Source organism: Apium graveolens, chromosome 2, assembly GCF_009905375.1.
Source record: "Apium graveolens cultivar Ventura chromosome 2, ASM990537v1, whole genome shotgun sequence".
NCBI lineage: Eukaryota > Viridiplantae > Streptophyta > Magnoliopsida > Apiales > Apiaceae > Apium > Apium graveolens.
The window spans coordinates 87316409-87331106 of record NC_133648.1 but is presented as its reverse complement, the minus strand read 5'-3'; positions in this window follow the sequence as shown (position 1 = coordinate 87331106).

Below are 14698 nucleotides of genomic sequence, written 5' to 3'. Positions count from 1 at the left end.
CTTAAACTTCAAGACCATGAATGAGCTGGTAAAGAAAGAACTAGTAGGAGGCATTCCTCTAGTGGAGTTTACAAAGGATGGACTGTGTGATGCCTGCCAAAAAGGGAAGCAGATTAAAGCATCATTCAGGAAGAAACTTGATTCAGCAATTGAAGTGCCTTTGCAACTGCTTCACATGGATTTGTTTGGACCAGTCAATGTATTGTCAATTTCAAGAAAAAGATTTTGCCTAGTAATTGTAGATGATTTCTCAAAGTTCTCTTGGACATATTTCCTAAAGTCTAAAGACGAGGCTAGTGAAATCATCATCAATCACATAAGGCAAGTTAACAATCATCCTGATTTCAAGGTTAGAAGAATCAGGAGTGACAATGGAACTGAGTTCAAGAACTATGTCATGAGAGCATTTTGTGAAGAAAATGGGATCTTGCATGAGTTTTCAGCAGCAAGGACTCCACAACAGAATGGAGTAGTGGAAAAGAAGAACATTTCACTTATTGAAGCTGCAAGGACAATGCTTGAAGAATCAAAATTACCAACATATTTCTGGGCTGAAGCTGTAAATACTGCATCCTACACTCAGAACATTTCTCTGATTAATCATGCAAGACGGATGACTCCTTATCAATTGTTCAAGAACAAGAAGCCAACTCTAAACTTTCTTCATGTCTTTGGCTGTAAATGCTATATTCTGAGAAATCAAACTGATCAAAATGGGAAGTTAGATGCTAAAGCAGATGAAGGAATTTTTGTTGGATATGCTATTGGTAAAGCATATAGAGTCTACAATCTAAGAACCAACATTGTTGTGGAATCTATACATGTTGTGTTTGATGATAAAAAGATTGAAGGACTAAAAGATGGAGATTACCATGAGAGCCTTAAATTTGACAATGTGGAGATGGCTAGTGATGAAAGTGATGATGAAAGTGATCAAGAAACAGTGTCTAAGGATAATGCAGATAAATCCACTACCAATGAAGCACAAAACTTTACATCTGTCGAGTTGCATAATGCTTCATCCATCGGGAGGCAATCTGTGTTATCCGTCGGAAGACAACCTGCCTCATCCGTTGGTACTCAAAATTCACCATCCGTCGGGTTATCAAAAGGAGCAGGAAGTCAAAGTAGATCACCTATAGAAAGTACCCCTTTCTCAAATCAAAGATCCACAAACTCAGGGGGAGTTTCTAGCAATCAAAACTCAGTCACACATCAAGAAAATCTTGAGGTCTCTTCATCTAGAGCTAATCTACCTCAACAAAGGAAATGGACAAAAGATCACCCTTTTCAACTTATAATTGGTGATGTTTCTTCTAGAGTTCAGACAAGGAGAGCAACTCAGGAAGAATGTCTATAAAGCAGCTTTCTGTTAAAGGAAGAACCAAAGAAGGTAGAAGAAGCTTTGTTAGATCCTGATTGGATTTTAGCTATGCAGGAGGAGCTAAACCAATTTGAAAGGAATAAAGTATGGAAGCTGGTACCCAAGCCTAAAGGAAAGAATCCAATAGACACCAAATGGGTATTCAGAAACAAGATGGATGAAAATGGCATAGTAGTCAGGAACAAAGCTAGATTGGTTGCTAAAGGCTATTGCCAACAAGAAGGAATAGATTTTGATGAAACATTTGCTCCTGTTGCAAGACTTGAAGCCATCAGAATCTTCTTAGCCTATGCAGCCCATGCCAATTTCAGGGTCTATCAAATGGATGTCAAAAGTGCCTTTCTGAATGGAGATTTGGAGGAAGAAGTATATGTCAGTCAACCTCCTGGCTTTGAAGATCCAAATTTTCCAAAGTATGTCTATTATCTTCTGAAAGCACTTTATGGACTGAAGCAAGCACCTAGAGCCTGGTATGACACTTTATCAAAGTTCCTTTTGGAAAATCACTTCACAAGAGGTACTGTAGATAAAACTTTATTTTATAGAAATATTAATGGCTCTAGCATACTTGTTCAAATTTATGTAGATGATATTATTTTTGACTCTACAGATGAGAAACTTTGTAAAAAGTTTGCCAAATTGATGCAAAGTAAGTATGAAATGAGTATGATGGGAGAACTGACTTACTTTCTTGGTTTACAAGTTAAGCAAGTTAGTGATGGAATATTCATTAGTCAAACTAAATATATTTTTTATCTTTTAAAGAAGTTTGATCTAATGGATTGCACATCTGCAAAAACTCCCATGGCCACTGCAACTAAGCTTGAATTAAACACTACTGAAAAGTTTGTGGATATTTCAAGTTATAGAGGCATGGTTGGCTCACTTCTGTACTTAACAGCTAGTAGGCCAGATATAATATTTGCTACATATTTGTGTGCTAGATTTCAGGCTGATCCTAGAGAATCTCACTTGATAGCTATTAAGAGAATTTTCAGATATCTCAAGGGAACACCAAAACTTGGCATTTGGTACCCTAGAGATTCTGGTTTTGATCTAACTGATTATTCAGATGCAGATTATACAGGTTGTAGAATTGAAAGAAAGAGCACAACAGGAACCTGTCAATTTCTAGGAAACAAGCTTGTGTCCTGGTTCAGTAAAAAGTAAAATTCAGTTTCTACTTCTACAGCTGAAGCTGAATATATTGCTGCTGGCAGTTGCTGTGCACATATTTTATGGATGAAAAATCAACTGCTAGACTATGGTTTGCAAGTTGAGAGGATTCCTATTTTCTGTGATAACACAAGTGCAATTGCCATCACTGAAAATCCAGTGCAATATTCAAGGACAAAGCACATAGACATCAAGTACCATTTCATAAGGGAACATGTGATGAATGGTACTGTGGAGTTACGTTTTGTTCCAAGTGAGAAGCAACTTGCAGATATCTTTACCAAGCCATTGGATGAATCCACCTTTTCAAGGTTGGTAAGTGAGTTAGGTATGCTTAATTACTCTTAATTTATCTGAGTTATTTTGCAAGTTGAAAAGTAGCCAGAAATTTAGCTGATTTTTAAGTCTAGGATGAAATTTTGGCTAAGTCAAAATTTGCATCTCGACGGATGACCCTTATCCATCGAGTTTAGTCATCCGTCAATATACTATTTGCCAATAAAAATCAATTACCTTTCTGGGAATCTTTTAAAACTCGACGGATAACAGTTTATCCTCATCCGTCGAATTGTCTAAATCTCAGCCGTTAATTCCCTGAACATTATCCATCGAGTATACTTACAGTTTGTAAGCATTACACGACGGATAATGGGTGGAATTTTTACAGTTTATTTTTAAACGGCAATTTTAAGCAATTTCTATTGGTTAATTTACTCTTCTTTATTATTTTTATCCGTTGTTTTTGAGATAGTATAAAAGCTTATTTCATTCCAATTATTTTCTTTTATCATTCTCAAATTCAACTGCTTTTAATTTCATTCTCTCTCAAGCAAATATTCTCTTTCTCTTCAAGCTTTCATTCTCTAACAATGACACCTGTAGTAAAGATTATGTCTCAAACTGGGTTCATTTATGAGAAGAATAACTTCACTGCTTTGGTCAATAAGGGTATTCAGCAATCAGAAGACTATCACAAGATGATGGACTTTGTGAAGAACTGCAAGTTAAACTACGCCATGCTGGAATCACCCACAATTTTCTGTGAAGTTGTTGAAGAGATGTGGACCACTGCAATCTACAACTCTACTGACAAGACCATCACTCTAACCATCAAAGGTAACGAATTCTGTATCAATAGTGATGTGATAAAAGCATGTTTCAAAATTCCTGATAATAATGTGACTTCACCACACACTGACACTGATCTTATCAATATGCTTAATTCCATGCATTATGCACTTCCTACTTCTAAACTAAGTGATATTAGAAGAATGGGTCTTAGGAAGGATTGGAGTTTCATGTGTGATGTAGTTACTAAGGTTTTCTCTGAAAAAATCAGTAATTTTGATTCTGTAAACATTTCCATGCTTAACATGCTATACATGCTAGTCACAGATAAATTTTACAATTTCAGTGACCTTGTCTTAATTGAGTTAGGTTTTAAACTAGGTGAGTTAGCTAAAAGAGGAAAGAATGTGTATTATGCTAGATTTTTCATGTTATTGGCTAACCATATATGTCAAGAAATTGTGCTTGAGAACCCAAACAACAAACTGGCTTGTTGGGTTCAAGAGAGAAGACTCATTGCAGACTTGAACAGAGCCAACCATCACAGGGATGTGCCAATGTTCTACTTTCCTGTAATGCAGACACCTCAGGTAAGTGAGGTAAGTTCACCCATCCCTTCAACTATTCCAACCTCCTCAATTTCTTTGAGTTCAGGAGTAGCTATGACAACTGTGACAATGACCAAACAGTTGTCTTCCAAAGCTGTCAAAACTACTACATATCTAAATCCAAATCAAAGAAAACCCCCTCTGGTATCTCTCAAAAGGTACCAGTTGAAAAATCCACCAAAGCCAAAGAGGGGAGTGTGAAGGAGGGTAAGTTAGGTGAGGGAAGGGGTGAACATCAAAGAAACCCCAAGGATAAGGTTGGAGAGTTGAGTGAATCCCAGCCTAGCCACACTGCAGTTTCTCAACAAACTGTAGTGCTTAAAAAGGACAAAAGCTCACTTCTAGCTGCATCCTCCCAAAAGGATGTAGTTATTGAACAAAGCTCTCAGCCAAGAGCACAGGCCAAAAGGGTTAGGGACACAAGCTCACCCCAAACTTACACAAGAAAGAAGAAAGCCAAAACCACTAGGGATGCACAGGGCACACACACAGTGCAAACTGGTGCTAAAGACACAGTCCCTGCACTTTCTCAAATTCAGTTTGATGTGGCTCCAATAAATGTGGAGTCACAGCCAAAATCTCTAATAATAGAAGCATCTGAAACACCATACTCACCAACAAACTCTCTGGAAGTGGATATGATAAACACTTCAATTCCTGATTCCCCTTCTTTAACTCTGTTGGGGAAGCCAAAATCTAGTGCAAGTGAGCATCATCTTTTAGATGATTTGTTGGCTCACTTGCCAATTCTTTCAGATACTATTGTGACATCTGTGCCTCAAATAACTTCAATCAACACAGAGTCAACAATAGTTTCTCTTCCCACCTCATTCATTTCTACTCTCTCGATGGATATTGCTCATCCGTCGAGTAGTGATTGTATCCCGTCAGATAAGCTTAACAGCAGTTATCCGTCAGATAGCATTACCACCCACTCGATGGATATCACTTATCCGTCGAGTATCTATGCACAACTTCAAACTTCAATTATTTCAAGTGCAGAAGATTTAGTGGTAGTACAGTCACTCTTAGGACTGAGAGAGGAGAGTGCATTGAGTGAGAGGCTGGGTTGCTCCCAGGCAAAAGGAGAGGAAAAGAGTGAAACTCAGCAATCCATTTATTCAGGATTGGCAAAAGTGAGTGAGAGGAGTCCCACCTTAGTAGGTGAAGGTGAGGGTGTGAGGGTGGGGAGCCAGGGTGAGACCCTGATGCAACAAAAGAGAGATTTTGAGAGAAAAGCATGTACAGGAGAAATAAGGGTGGATCCAGCCATTGCTAGTGAGTCAATGATTGTGGATGATGCTGAAAAGGAAAGACAATTTCAGTAACATTACAAAGCTGTAATTGATAACATTTCCTTGGATGCTGACACTTTTACTCAACCTGTGTCAGCCTATCAATTGTTGGCTTCTCAGGGCAATGTGGAGGCAGAACAGACTTTGAACTTAGTACACACCTCAGAATCTCTTCAAAGAGATAAATCTGCTGTCAATATGATGCCTTCTCAAGCTGGTGAGCCATCTGAAGAATTTGAAGTAAATTCTAATGATGATGACTCTGTTTTTTTGGATGGAAGCATAAACTTAGGGGGAGGTGAAGGCCCAAGTTCTGTTTCAAGCTTACCTGAATGGGCATGGACAAAAGAATCTACACCAGGACAATTTGGTGTATCTTTGGTTAAGCAAGTGATGGCTATTCAAAAGGCCCTTCAGGAAACTTCAGATGCTGGTACCAAGGCTATACTTCAAGCTCACTTAGACTCTCTACATCTCATGAAGATCCAACAATTAAGACAGAATTTAAGTGTGGATGACTAAAAAGGGATATAGCTGACTTGAAGACCTATAATTCTGAGAAGCTGGATTTAGTCATGCCATATGGTACCATGCAAGATCTATTACTAAGATTGAGGAGAGAATCAGATTTTGAAAAGAAGCTGGCCAAGCTGGAAGACAGAATTCAAGTTATTGAGAATTCAGTGGCTATCCTTCTTCAAAATCAACAGACTCAGACAAATCTTCTCATGCATTTGGCTAAAGCACAAGGCCTAACTCCTCAACTTGATGATAACAAAAAGGGGGAGAGAGAATCAAGTAAGGGGGAGAAAGGACCAAGTGAGGGGGAGAAACTTCAAGTACAAATCAGCAAAGTAATTGTACCTTCAATTACTGTCTCCAAGCCAACAGTTGCAGATGGTATAGATCTGATTAAAGCAGCAGCAACAAATTTGGAAGTTGCTGAGAAAGGAAAGTTGAGGTTGATCAACTGGAATAAGATTGATGAGGAGATACAGAAAAAGTTTGAACTTGTCAAGGAGCCAGTTAAGTCAGCCATCCATCACTCTCAAGTCAAGCCAATCAGTGTGAATGAGATGAGCATGAATTATCTGGAAAAAGGACAATTTTCCTGCATCAAGTCTCCAAAGGCTGAAACAATTCTAAAACCAAGGGTAACTTATCCAAAATCATCTTTGAAGAACCCCTTGGACATTGTTTATGAGACACCCAAGCCTGATGAGAAGAAGCTTCTATCAAGGTCAATTGTCTTCTATAAAGATCCAGCTGATTCAGCTTTAAAAAGGAGAATTGCTAAGATATTCAGAAATGGAAAGGAAATTTGTGTGGTAGCTGGACATCCACAATTTGCTCAAGTAAAGAGAGAAGAAAAAGCCAGATTGAAGCAGGAAAAGAAGCAAGCTGCTCTAGATGCAAAGAAGACTAAACAAAAGAAAGAGCAGATTGCTCTCTTGGCCAAGCTACAGGCTGTGAATTCATCTCAACAAATTCCCTCTCAACCATCTGAAGCTGTTGAATCAAAGAAGAATATTGAAGAACAGAAGAAATCCCCAAGGAAGAAAGAATTGGCTAGAAGAACAAAGAGGAAACTGGATATTGTTGACAAGGAATTGGTAGATCAATTTCCTAAGGAATCCACACCAGCTACAACTCAAACATCAAAGCCCTCTGTGGTATTTGAAGACATAAGGGTGGTGGATCCCTACAGGAATATTCATGGTGAACCTATTGTGCCAAAGGATGAGCCAATAGAGTGGGATAATATACCAATTCCTGACTTCAGCTTACCAATCCTTAGCAAGCCAAAAAGGATAAAGTCAAGGCCAGTCAAGAAAGTGAAGCTGTCACCTCTCAAATCCAAATCAGTAGTTAAAGCTCAACCCAAAGTCAACAGGGGAGACTACTTGTACTTGTGTGGCATCAAAGAATTTTCATATCTAAATCTTTATCTGGATGAGCTGGATGAAGTGAGGGGAATTGATGCATACAGGAACCTACCTGAAAGGTTAGTGTTCAAGTACAAAGGAGGAAGGGAGATCCAGTGGCCACTTCACAGGATTCTTCAAGAAAGCCAAGCTGTACTGATTAAAGTTTATTCATCCTTCAAGAAAAACGTTGGATTCAATGTCACTGCAAGAAGACTAGTATTGAAGAAGATTGAAGAACTAAGGAGTGTTAGAGCTAAAGATGCACTCCCAAAGACTCTAATCATCCCATACACAGGGAGAAGAGTGCATCTAAGGCCTTACTGGCTGATGGAGTTCATGGATGACAAGGGTGTGAGAAGATTCTTCAGATTAGAAGACCAATTGAGTATCTCTAGCAATGAGACTCTCTTGGAAATAAAAGAAAAGTTAGATCTCTCATAATCTGATGAACTGGAATTTCACAGGCAGCTCCAAAATCAGATTGAGAAAAATAACAGAAAGCTTGGAAGAAGATCCAGACCTTCAAGAAACTAGAAACATCTGCTCAGGCTAGAGGAGCATCTTGAAATGACTGTGAGCCAAACCGTGTACACTTTGTTTATTTGAAGCACTTTCAGTATTATCTACTTATCATTAAAAGCTGTATGTTTAGGATGTTTTGTTATCATCAAGTACCTCTTAATTTATGGCTACAATTCCAGTAGACATAAATTGGGGGAGATTGTTGTGCATATGTTGTGTACTTGATGATTTCATAAACAAAACATCTAAGTGGATTTTACTTAGTGAAATAATGTAGCACTCGACGGATAAGAATTATAGTCCCGACAGATAACTCATTATAGTCCCGACGGATGTTAACTTATTATCCATCGAGTGAGTAGCTTATGTAATAATAAGTCTGTAGCACAGTTATGTATGCACCTTTGTATAGAATCTGTAGTGGCATATAAGTCATGTTGACTTTAACTAGATATGCAGAATAGGTTGATTAATTGTACATAAATGATGTCTTGTAATTCTGTATAAGTAAAGTGAAGTCATATGCTTGATTGCTACCCGACGGATAACCTACAAAGCAACCGACGGATGATCAACAACCCGACGGATGATCATGTACTCAACTAATAAAGAATTTAAACAGCAGTTGAACAGTGAAAGCTGAGCACAACCATCGAGATGTATACAAATCTACTGTGGAAACCCATTAACCAGGTAATAGAGGACGAAAAGCAGCAAAGCTTAAGACTGATAGTTTTTATATTTGTTCAGTCTTTTTGACTTTGTAATTTTGGTGATATATAAACCAAGAATGTAGCAAATAGAAAGAGAGAGCTGAGAAACACAAAAACAGAGAAATCTTTGTAAGCAGAATTATTAGCATTTCCTGTATTCTCAGCAATTCAATTTGTAAGTAGCTGTGAGCATTCCTGTACACAGAGTCCTCTCGATATATAATATATATCTCTGGTGGAATTGTTTGAATCCACCAGAAAGTTTTTAAAGACTCTTGTTTTTAATTACTTATGTTTTGATTCAATTAAGTTTCTATTCCGCATTGTGCTAATCAAAACACTTATATCTATATTCGAGTTGAACATTTTTATTTCGAGAAAAAGGTTCAAGAATTCCATTCAACCCCCTTCTGTAATTCTTGCTATATTGTTAAGGGACTAACAACTGTGTCATGTCAACGACATCCTGGGCATGAATAGCTGGAATGTCAAAGTCGTCAGCCGAAGGTGCAATGAAATCTGGTTTTATATTCTGAAATGTGGGAGGTCTATAGGCGGGTCCTTTGATCTTCTTCATCAACCGAGAGAATGATGTGAGGAAGGTACCAAAAATCCTCCCAAACTCCTCCACAAACTCAGGGGGAACCCTAGCATCCAGCTGCTTCAACATATTAAGGCCGACAACCATCTACAAACAAAAACAAACAAACATTTTTTCATTAATTCCACAAGGATATCATATGTGCAAGATGAAATACGTGTGAATGCAAATTTGGTAGTGTGTGGTGTAATGTGAAATATGCATATTTGTAAATCACTTACAACTTCATATCCCTCGAGACTATCATACAACTCCCTCGACTTGCACTGCTGCTGAGGATGTGGATCCGATTCCCTATTCGCATACGAGATATATCAGCATACCACGCCATGTAATCAGCCTCAGAAGCAATGTCAACCGAGTCATCAACAAGTCCATCCAAATCTGAACAAAACCTGGCCCATTTTCCAATATCAATGAATCACCGTACAAGCCAATCCTCCCCGACAAATTTGGCCTCCTTAGCCCCCTATAGCCAACCATGTTCACCGGCGCCCGTGGAATCTGGGGACTAGCACCAAACTGTCTGCTCACCCTATCCGGATGCTGCCACTCGACCAAATCATAACATACAGGGGAACTCGACCGCACCCAGCTAACTGTGCCTGTATCATCTCACTGTCCATAATATCGTCGAATCTAGCATACAGCCTCCAAACCACCTCATCACCAGCAACACCATCAAACTCACCCCTATAGAATGGTAAGCCGTGGTGAAGACCTGTCTTCCTGCGCTTTTTTAAAACCCCCATATGAGTATCACTAGAATAGGCCCATCCATCAGGAACCGGATAATCCTCCTGACCAGGAGACCGTAAAGGCACGCCAATACGAGGAAATCTCTCGTAAGACCAAACCTGTAACACCCAGACACAACAAGCAATGCTCTTACTGCCCTTCTTTGCAGCAATCTCCAAACCCCGATATATATGAGCTAACACAGCTGCACCCCAAGCATAATAAAGAATCTCCCGCATATTAATCAATGGGTGCATATACTGAACATGAAAAAAAGATCGGTTGATGCTATGGAAGAGGATACAACCCATCAAGAATAGCAGATACGCCTTAATATGTACAACCGTGACCCTCATATTCTTCTTCTCAGGCTTCTGTGCACCATATCTCTCAAACAACCACCCTATCTGATGTTATTCCGATACAAAGCCTCCTTCACCTCCTCCTCGATCAAAGGCTCAAACCAGTTATTAACAAAATACGCAGCCTTGTTCTCTATCACCCCACAAGTCAGTGCATCCCGCTGAACTGACAACCCTAGAATAAACCCTATATCATCTAGTGTAACAGTCATCTCCCCCTGCCTCGTGAAGAAAGTGTTGGTCTCCGGTCTCCAACGCTCTACCAAAGCAGATATCAACCGAGTGTCAGTAGCCAAGACAACAACAGGGTCTGCAAAAATCCCAAACCCAAGCATGTGTAACAATTCCTGCTGTGATCTCCTTAACTTCCAATCATGCAATGACTTGTTCCCAGAATAACTCTGCAACTCCTCTCTCCCTGCACCGTCCCAAACATCCTCACTAACGTGATACCGATTATCCCAAATAACATTATGCGCATTCGGACCCGGCAACATATTCCCGAAATCACCAAAATTATCCATACCTGAAAATATTGTCAACATAATTCATCAATCACCACAATAAAACACCACCACGCACACAATAAAAACAATTACCACATATATAATCACAAGTACACAATACATTAACCCTTATATTCGCAATTCGTAATTATACACCCATTTGTTCGAATTATTGTAAAATTCATCCCAAAATTCACATGTTAATTACATCCCAAAAATTAAGCAATGAAATTTAACCCCTAAACTAACCCTAAATTCATAATTATAAATTCTTAATTTAATTCGAATTTCACACTATTTTTTCATTAAGTTCGATTTATACACTAAATTAATTCGAAATTAACACTAATTTAATTCGAATTTCACACTAATTTATTCGAATTTAACACTAATATTATCATTAAATTCGATTTTACACTAAATTAATTCAAAATTAACACTAACACTAATTTAATTCGAATTTAACACTAATATTATCATTAAATTTGATTTTACACTAAATTAATTCGAAATTAACACTAACACTAATTTAATTCGAATTTAACACTAATATTATTATTAAATTCGATTGTACACTAAATTAATTCGAAATTAACACTAATACTAATTTAATTCGAATTTAATACTAATATTATCATTAAATTCGATTTTACACTAAACTGATTCTAAATTAACACTAACACTAATTTACTTCAAATTTAACACTAATATTATCATTAAATTCGATTTTACACTAAATTAATTCTAAATTAACACTAATGTATCCTAAAAATTGAATTAAATCAATTTCAAATTATGAACCCTAGAAATTCTAAAAATTCGAATTTAATCATACTACGATTCATATGTTAATTCATTATAAGGATTCATACATTAATTAACCCTAAAAATTTGAATTACATACACAAAATCAGATCTACACCAAGGAAAAAGTATAAATTTATATCAATAAAACTGTAAATAACAAAAAAGAATCGAATATATACTTTAATGACAAAAAAAGAGAATGATTTAAGCTTTCAGGGATCTTGGATTGCTGGGTTTTTGTTTCTGCTGCTTCTGCTGGGATTTTATGCGGCTGCTGCTGTTTATATGCGGTTGTGTTTGTGTTTATATATAGTTGAGAGTCTGTGTTTGCTAGGGATTAGGCAAACAAAAAATGATACCAACCGTGGAAATTTTCCGTGGCCCGTGGGCTAGGAGTATTTTAGTAATTTCAGCGGTTTTGTCTATGATCTCTGTCTTTCATTCCCCTATCCAACGGCTAGAAATGTGTTTGTTGTGAACCGGTCTACAACAAATGTTTGTTGTAGACTGGCCCCCGTTATGCATGATTGATACCATTTGGTGGGCATGGAACTTCACGTGACACACCAAGATCACATAGATGCCTTAATATTTTTTTAGTATTGAAATAGCTAATAATCACACTTTTTTTATTTTACCGAGGCAGAAAAAATATTAATGGATAATAATTCGAAAGGATCTAAACTGAAATTTAATTTAAACCAAATTTAGCCCGATCATAATTATGGTTTTATCTGATTTTCGTCCAAATTATACGAAAACCCCGATTGGAGTCATCTCCAAACATATCATCTTATTCTAATATGACATACTCTATGCGATGCCTTTTGTTCCTGTGATATGTAAAATTTAAATACAATTTTCTGATATTTTGAACAAATAAACAGGACATATAAAGATATATAGCAAAAGAAAAAGGGATATATAAAGATGTAACCCCCATAATATTTTCCATGGCTGGTGTATTATTAGCTGCTCATCTGATAGTGTTGGACCCAGATTTTGGGCTAATGAAAAGGACCAGCTGAGGCATTCACTACGCCAGCTCAAATTATCCCCACCGGCCCACTCTACACCTTAAAATTCAACTCAGGAGAGCACTTGTCCTTGTGGCCCAACCAACACGGCATCATTTCGATAGCATTTTAGAAACTCTCATTACATAGTCGTGTACAATGTTCAAAAAATTCCCGATTTTTAAAAAAATTCCCAATTAATTTCTGATTAATTCCCAACAAAGTATCCGACCGATTTGATCTTTGAAATGCGATTTATTTTTATAAATATTTCTTTATTGCAGTTTATATAATTATTTAATAAAATTAAAATACTATATTAATTTAAAAATGAATAATTATAGAAATTATGATATAATAAATATATATTTGTTAATAAATAACTAATATAATCATAATAATATATTAAATATAATTTAATATTATAATACATCCGATTTTTTCTCCGATTAATCCTTCCGATTAATCCTCGATTTTCAATTAATCCTAAATCGGTAGTTCGACCGATTTTTTCCGATTCCCGATTTTTACAACACTGGTCGTGTGACGAAATAAAATTTCTATCCAATGTAATATTTTTTTGTACTCTGGGATGAAATATGAATACTGTAATATTAACAATATAGAACAAAATTACTATAATCTAACAAATAAATTTAAGTTAATTAGTGCAATTGTCAAAGTGTAATATTTTAATTTTTTTTCCGCATGTCATTGCAAATATATTTAGAGTCCCTTTTGATTGGATTATTTGAGTGTAAGTCTTAAGGTGGGCCTAAGCCCAACAATTAGCTACAGGATATCATTTTAGAAATTTTCTTGTTCCGCAACCGCGGAAGAATTAAATTCTTGAGTGGAGTGTGAATTTTGGCCACACATCAAACCTTTCTTGTAATAAATCTGACGTGGGGAAGCAAACAAACAAAAGGGAGGGAGCTAGGATCACAAAGACGATGGAAAACTGGCGATTACAGCCGAATTTTGAAGTTGATATATGCAACTTGAACACTGGTAGAAATGATATGGACCCAAAATGGAAAGGTCCAGTTCTAGTCACATTCAATCTTCTAGGCATTTGTATTCTAGTGTAGTAATTAAACTTATTGCTACTTAGTTGCCTATGTCAGTTGTTCACTATTCTATGTCAGTTGTTTCGGTTGTTCATTATAACATTTGTAATTTTATTATTTTATATAAATAATTTATAAAAATAATAATTATATATTATTAAGATTAGTGAACTTCAAATATTTATTTATTATTTTATATATATCAAATTATTAAAGGATTCAAAATTTTAATAGTTAAAGTCTTAATTAAAATGTCCTCATAATTTGCTTCACCGGAAAGTGGAGTATTTGGTATTTTTTTTTAAATATTATTTTCCTAATTTTTCTTGATTTATTAATTATATTTTCAAAAGTTTTAGCATACTTTTTAGGAAGATGTTCATCAACGGAGTAAACGAAACGATATTTTCCTTATAATAGTATTAGCATTATTTTTAAAATATATTTTTATAATTTTTTCTTGATTTATTAATTATATTGTTATATTATTATTTGAATTACTAAAATTAATTTTATATAGTTCCCTACAAAATAGATAAGAAAGAAGTTGAGTGTAATTAGAATTTAAGTTGGATAATAATTCATAAAGTTTAGTTATATTAGATACATCATTTTTTTAATAAAATTATATTTGTTTAAATTTTATTTTGGAAGTTGTTAGCATGCTTTTTAGGAAGGTGTTCTAACCGACTAAATAAAACCATGTTTCGCTTATAATAGTATTAGTATTTTTTTTATATTTTTTTCTTAATTTATTAATTATATTGTTATATTATAATTTGAATTCGTAAATTTAATTTTGGAAGTGTTTGGTTCCCTATAAAAAAGATAAAAAGAAGTTTAGTGCATTTAGAAATTAAGTTGGATAATAATTAATAGAGTTTATAGTTATATTAGATACATG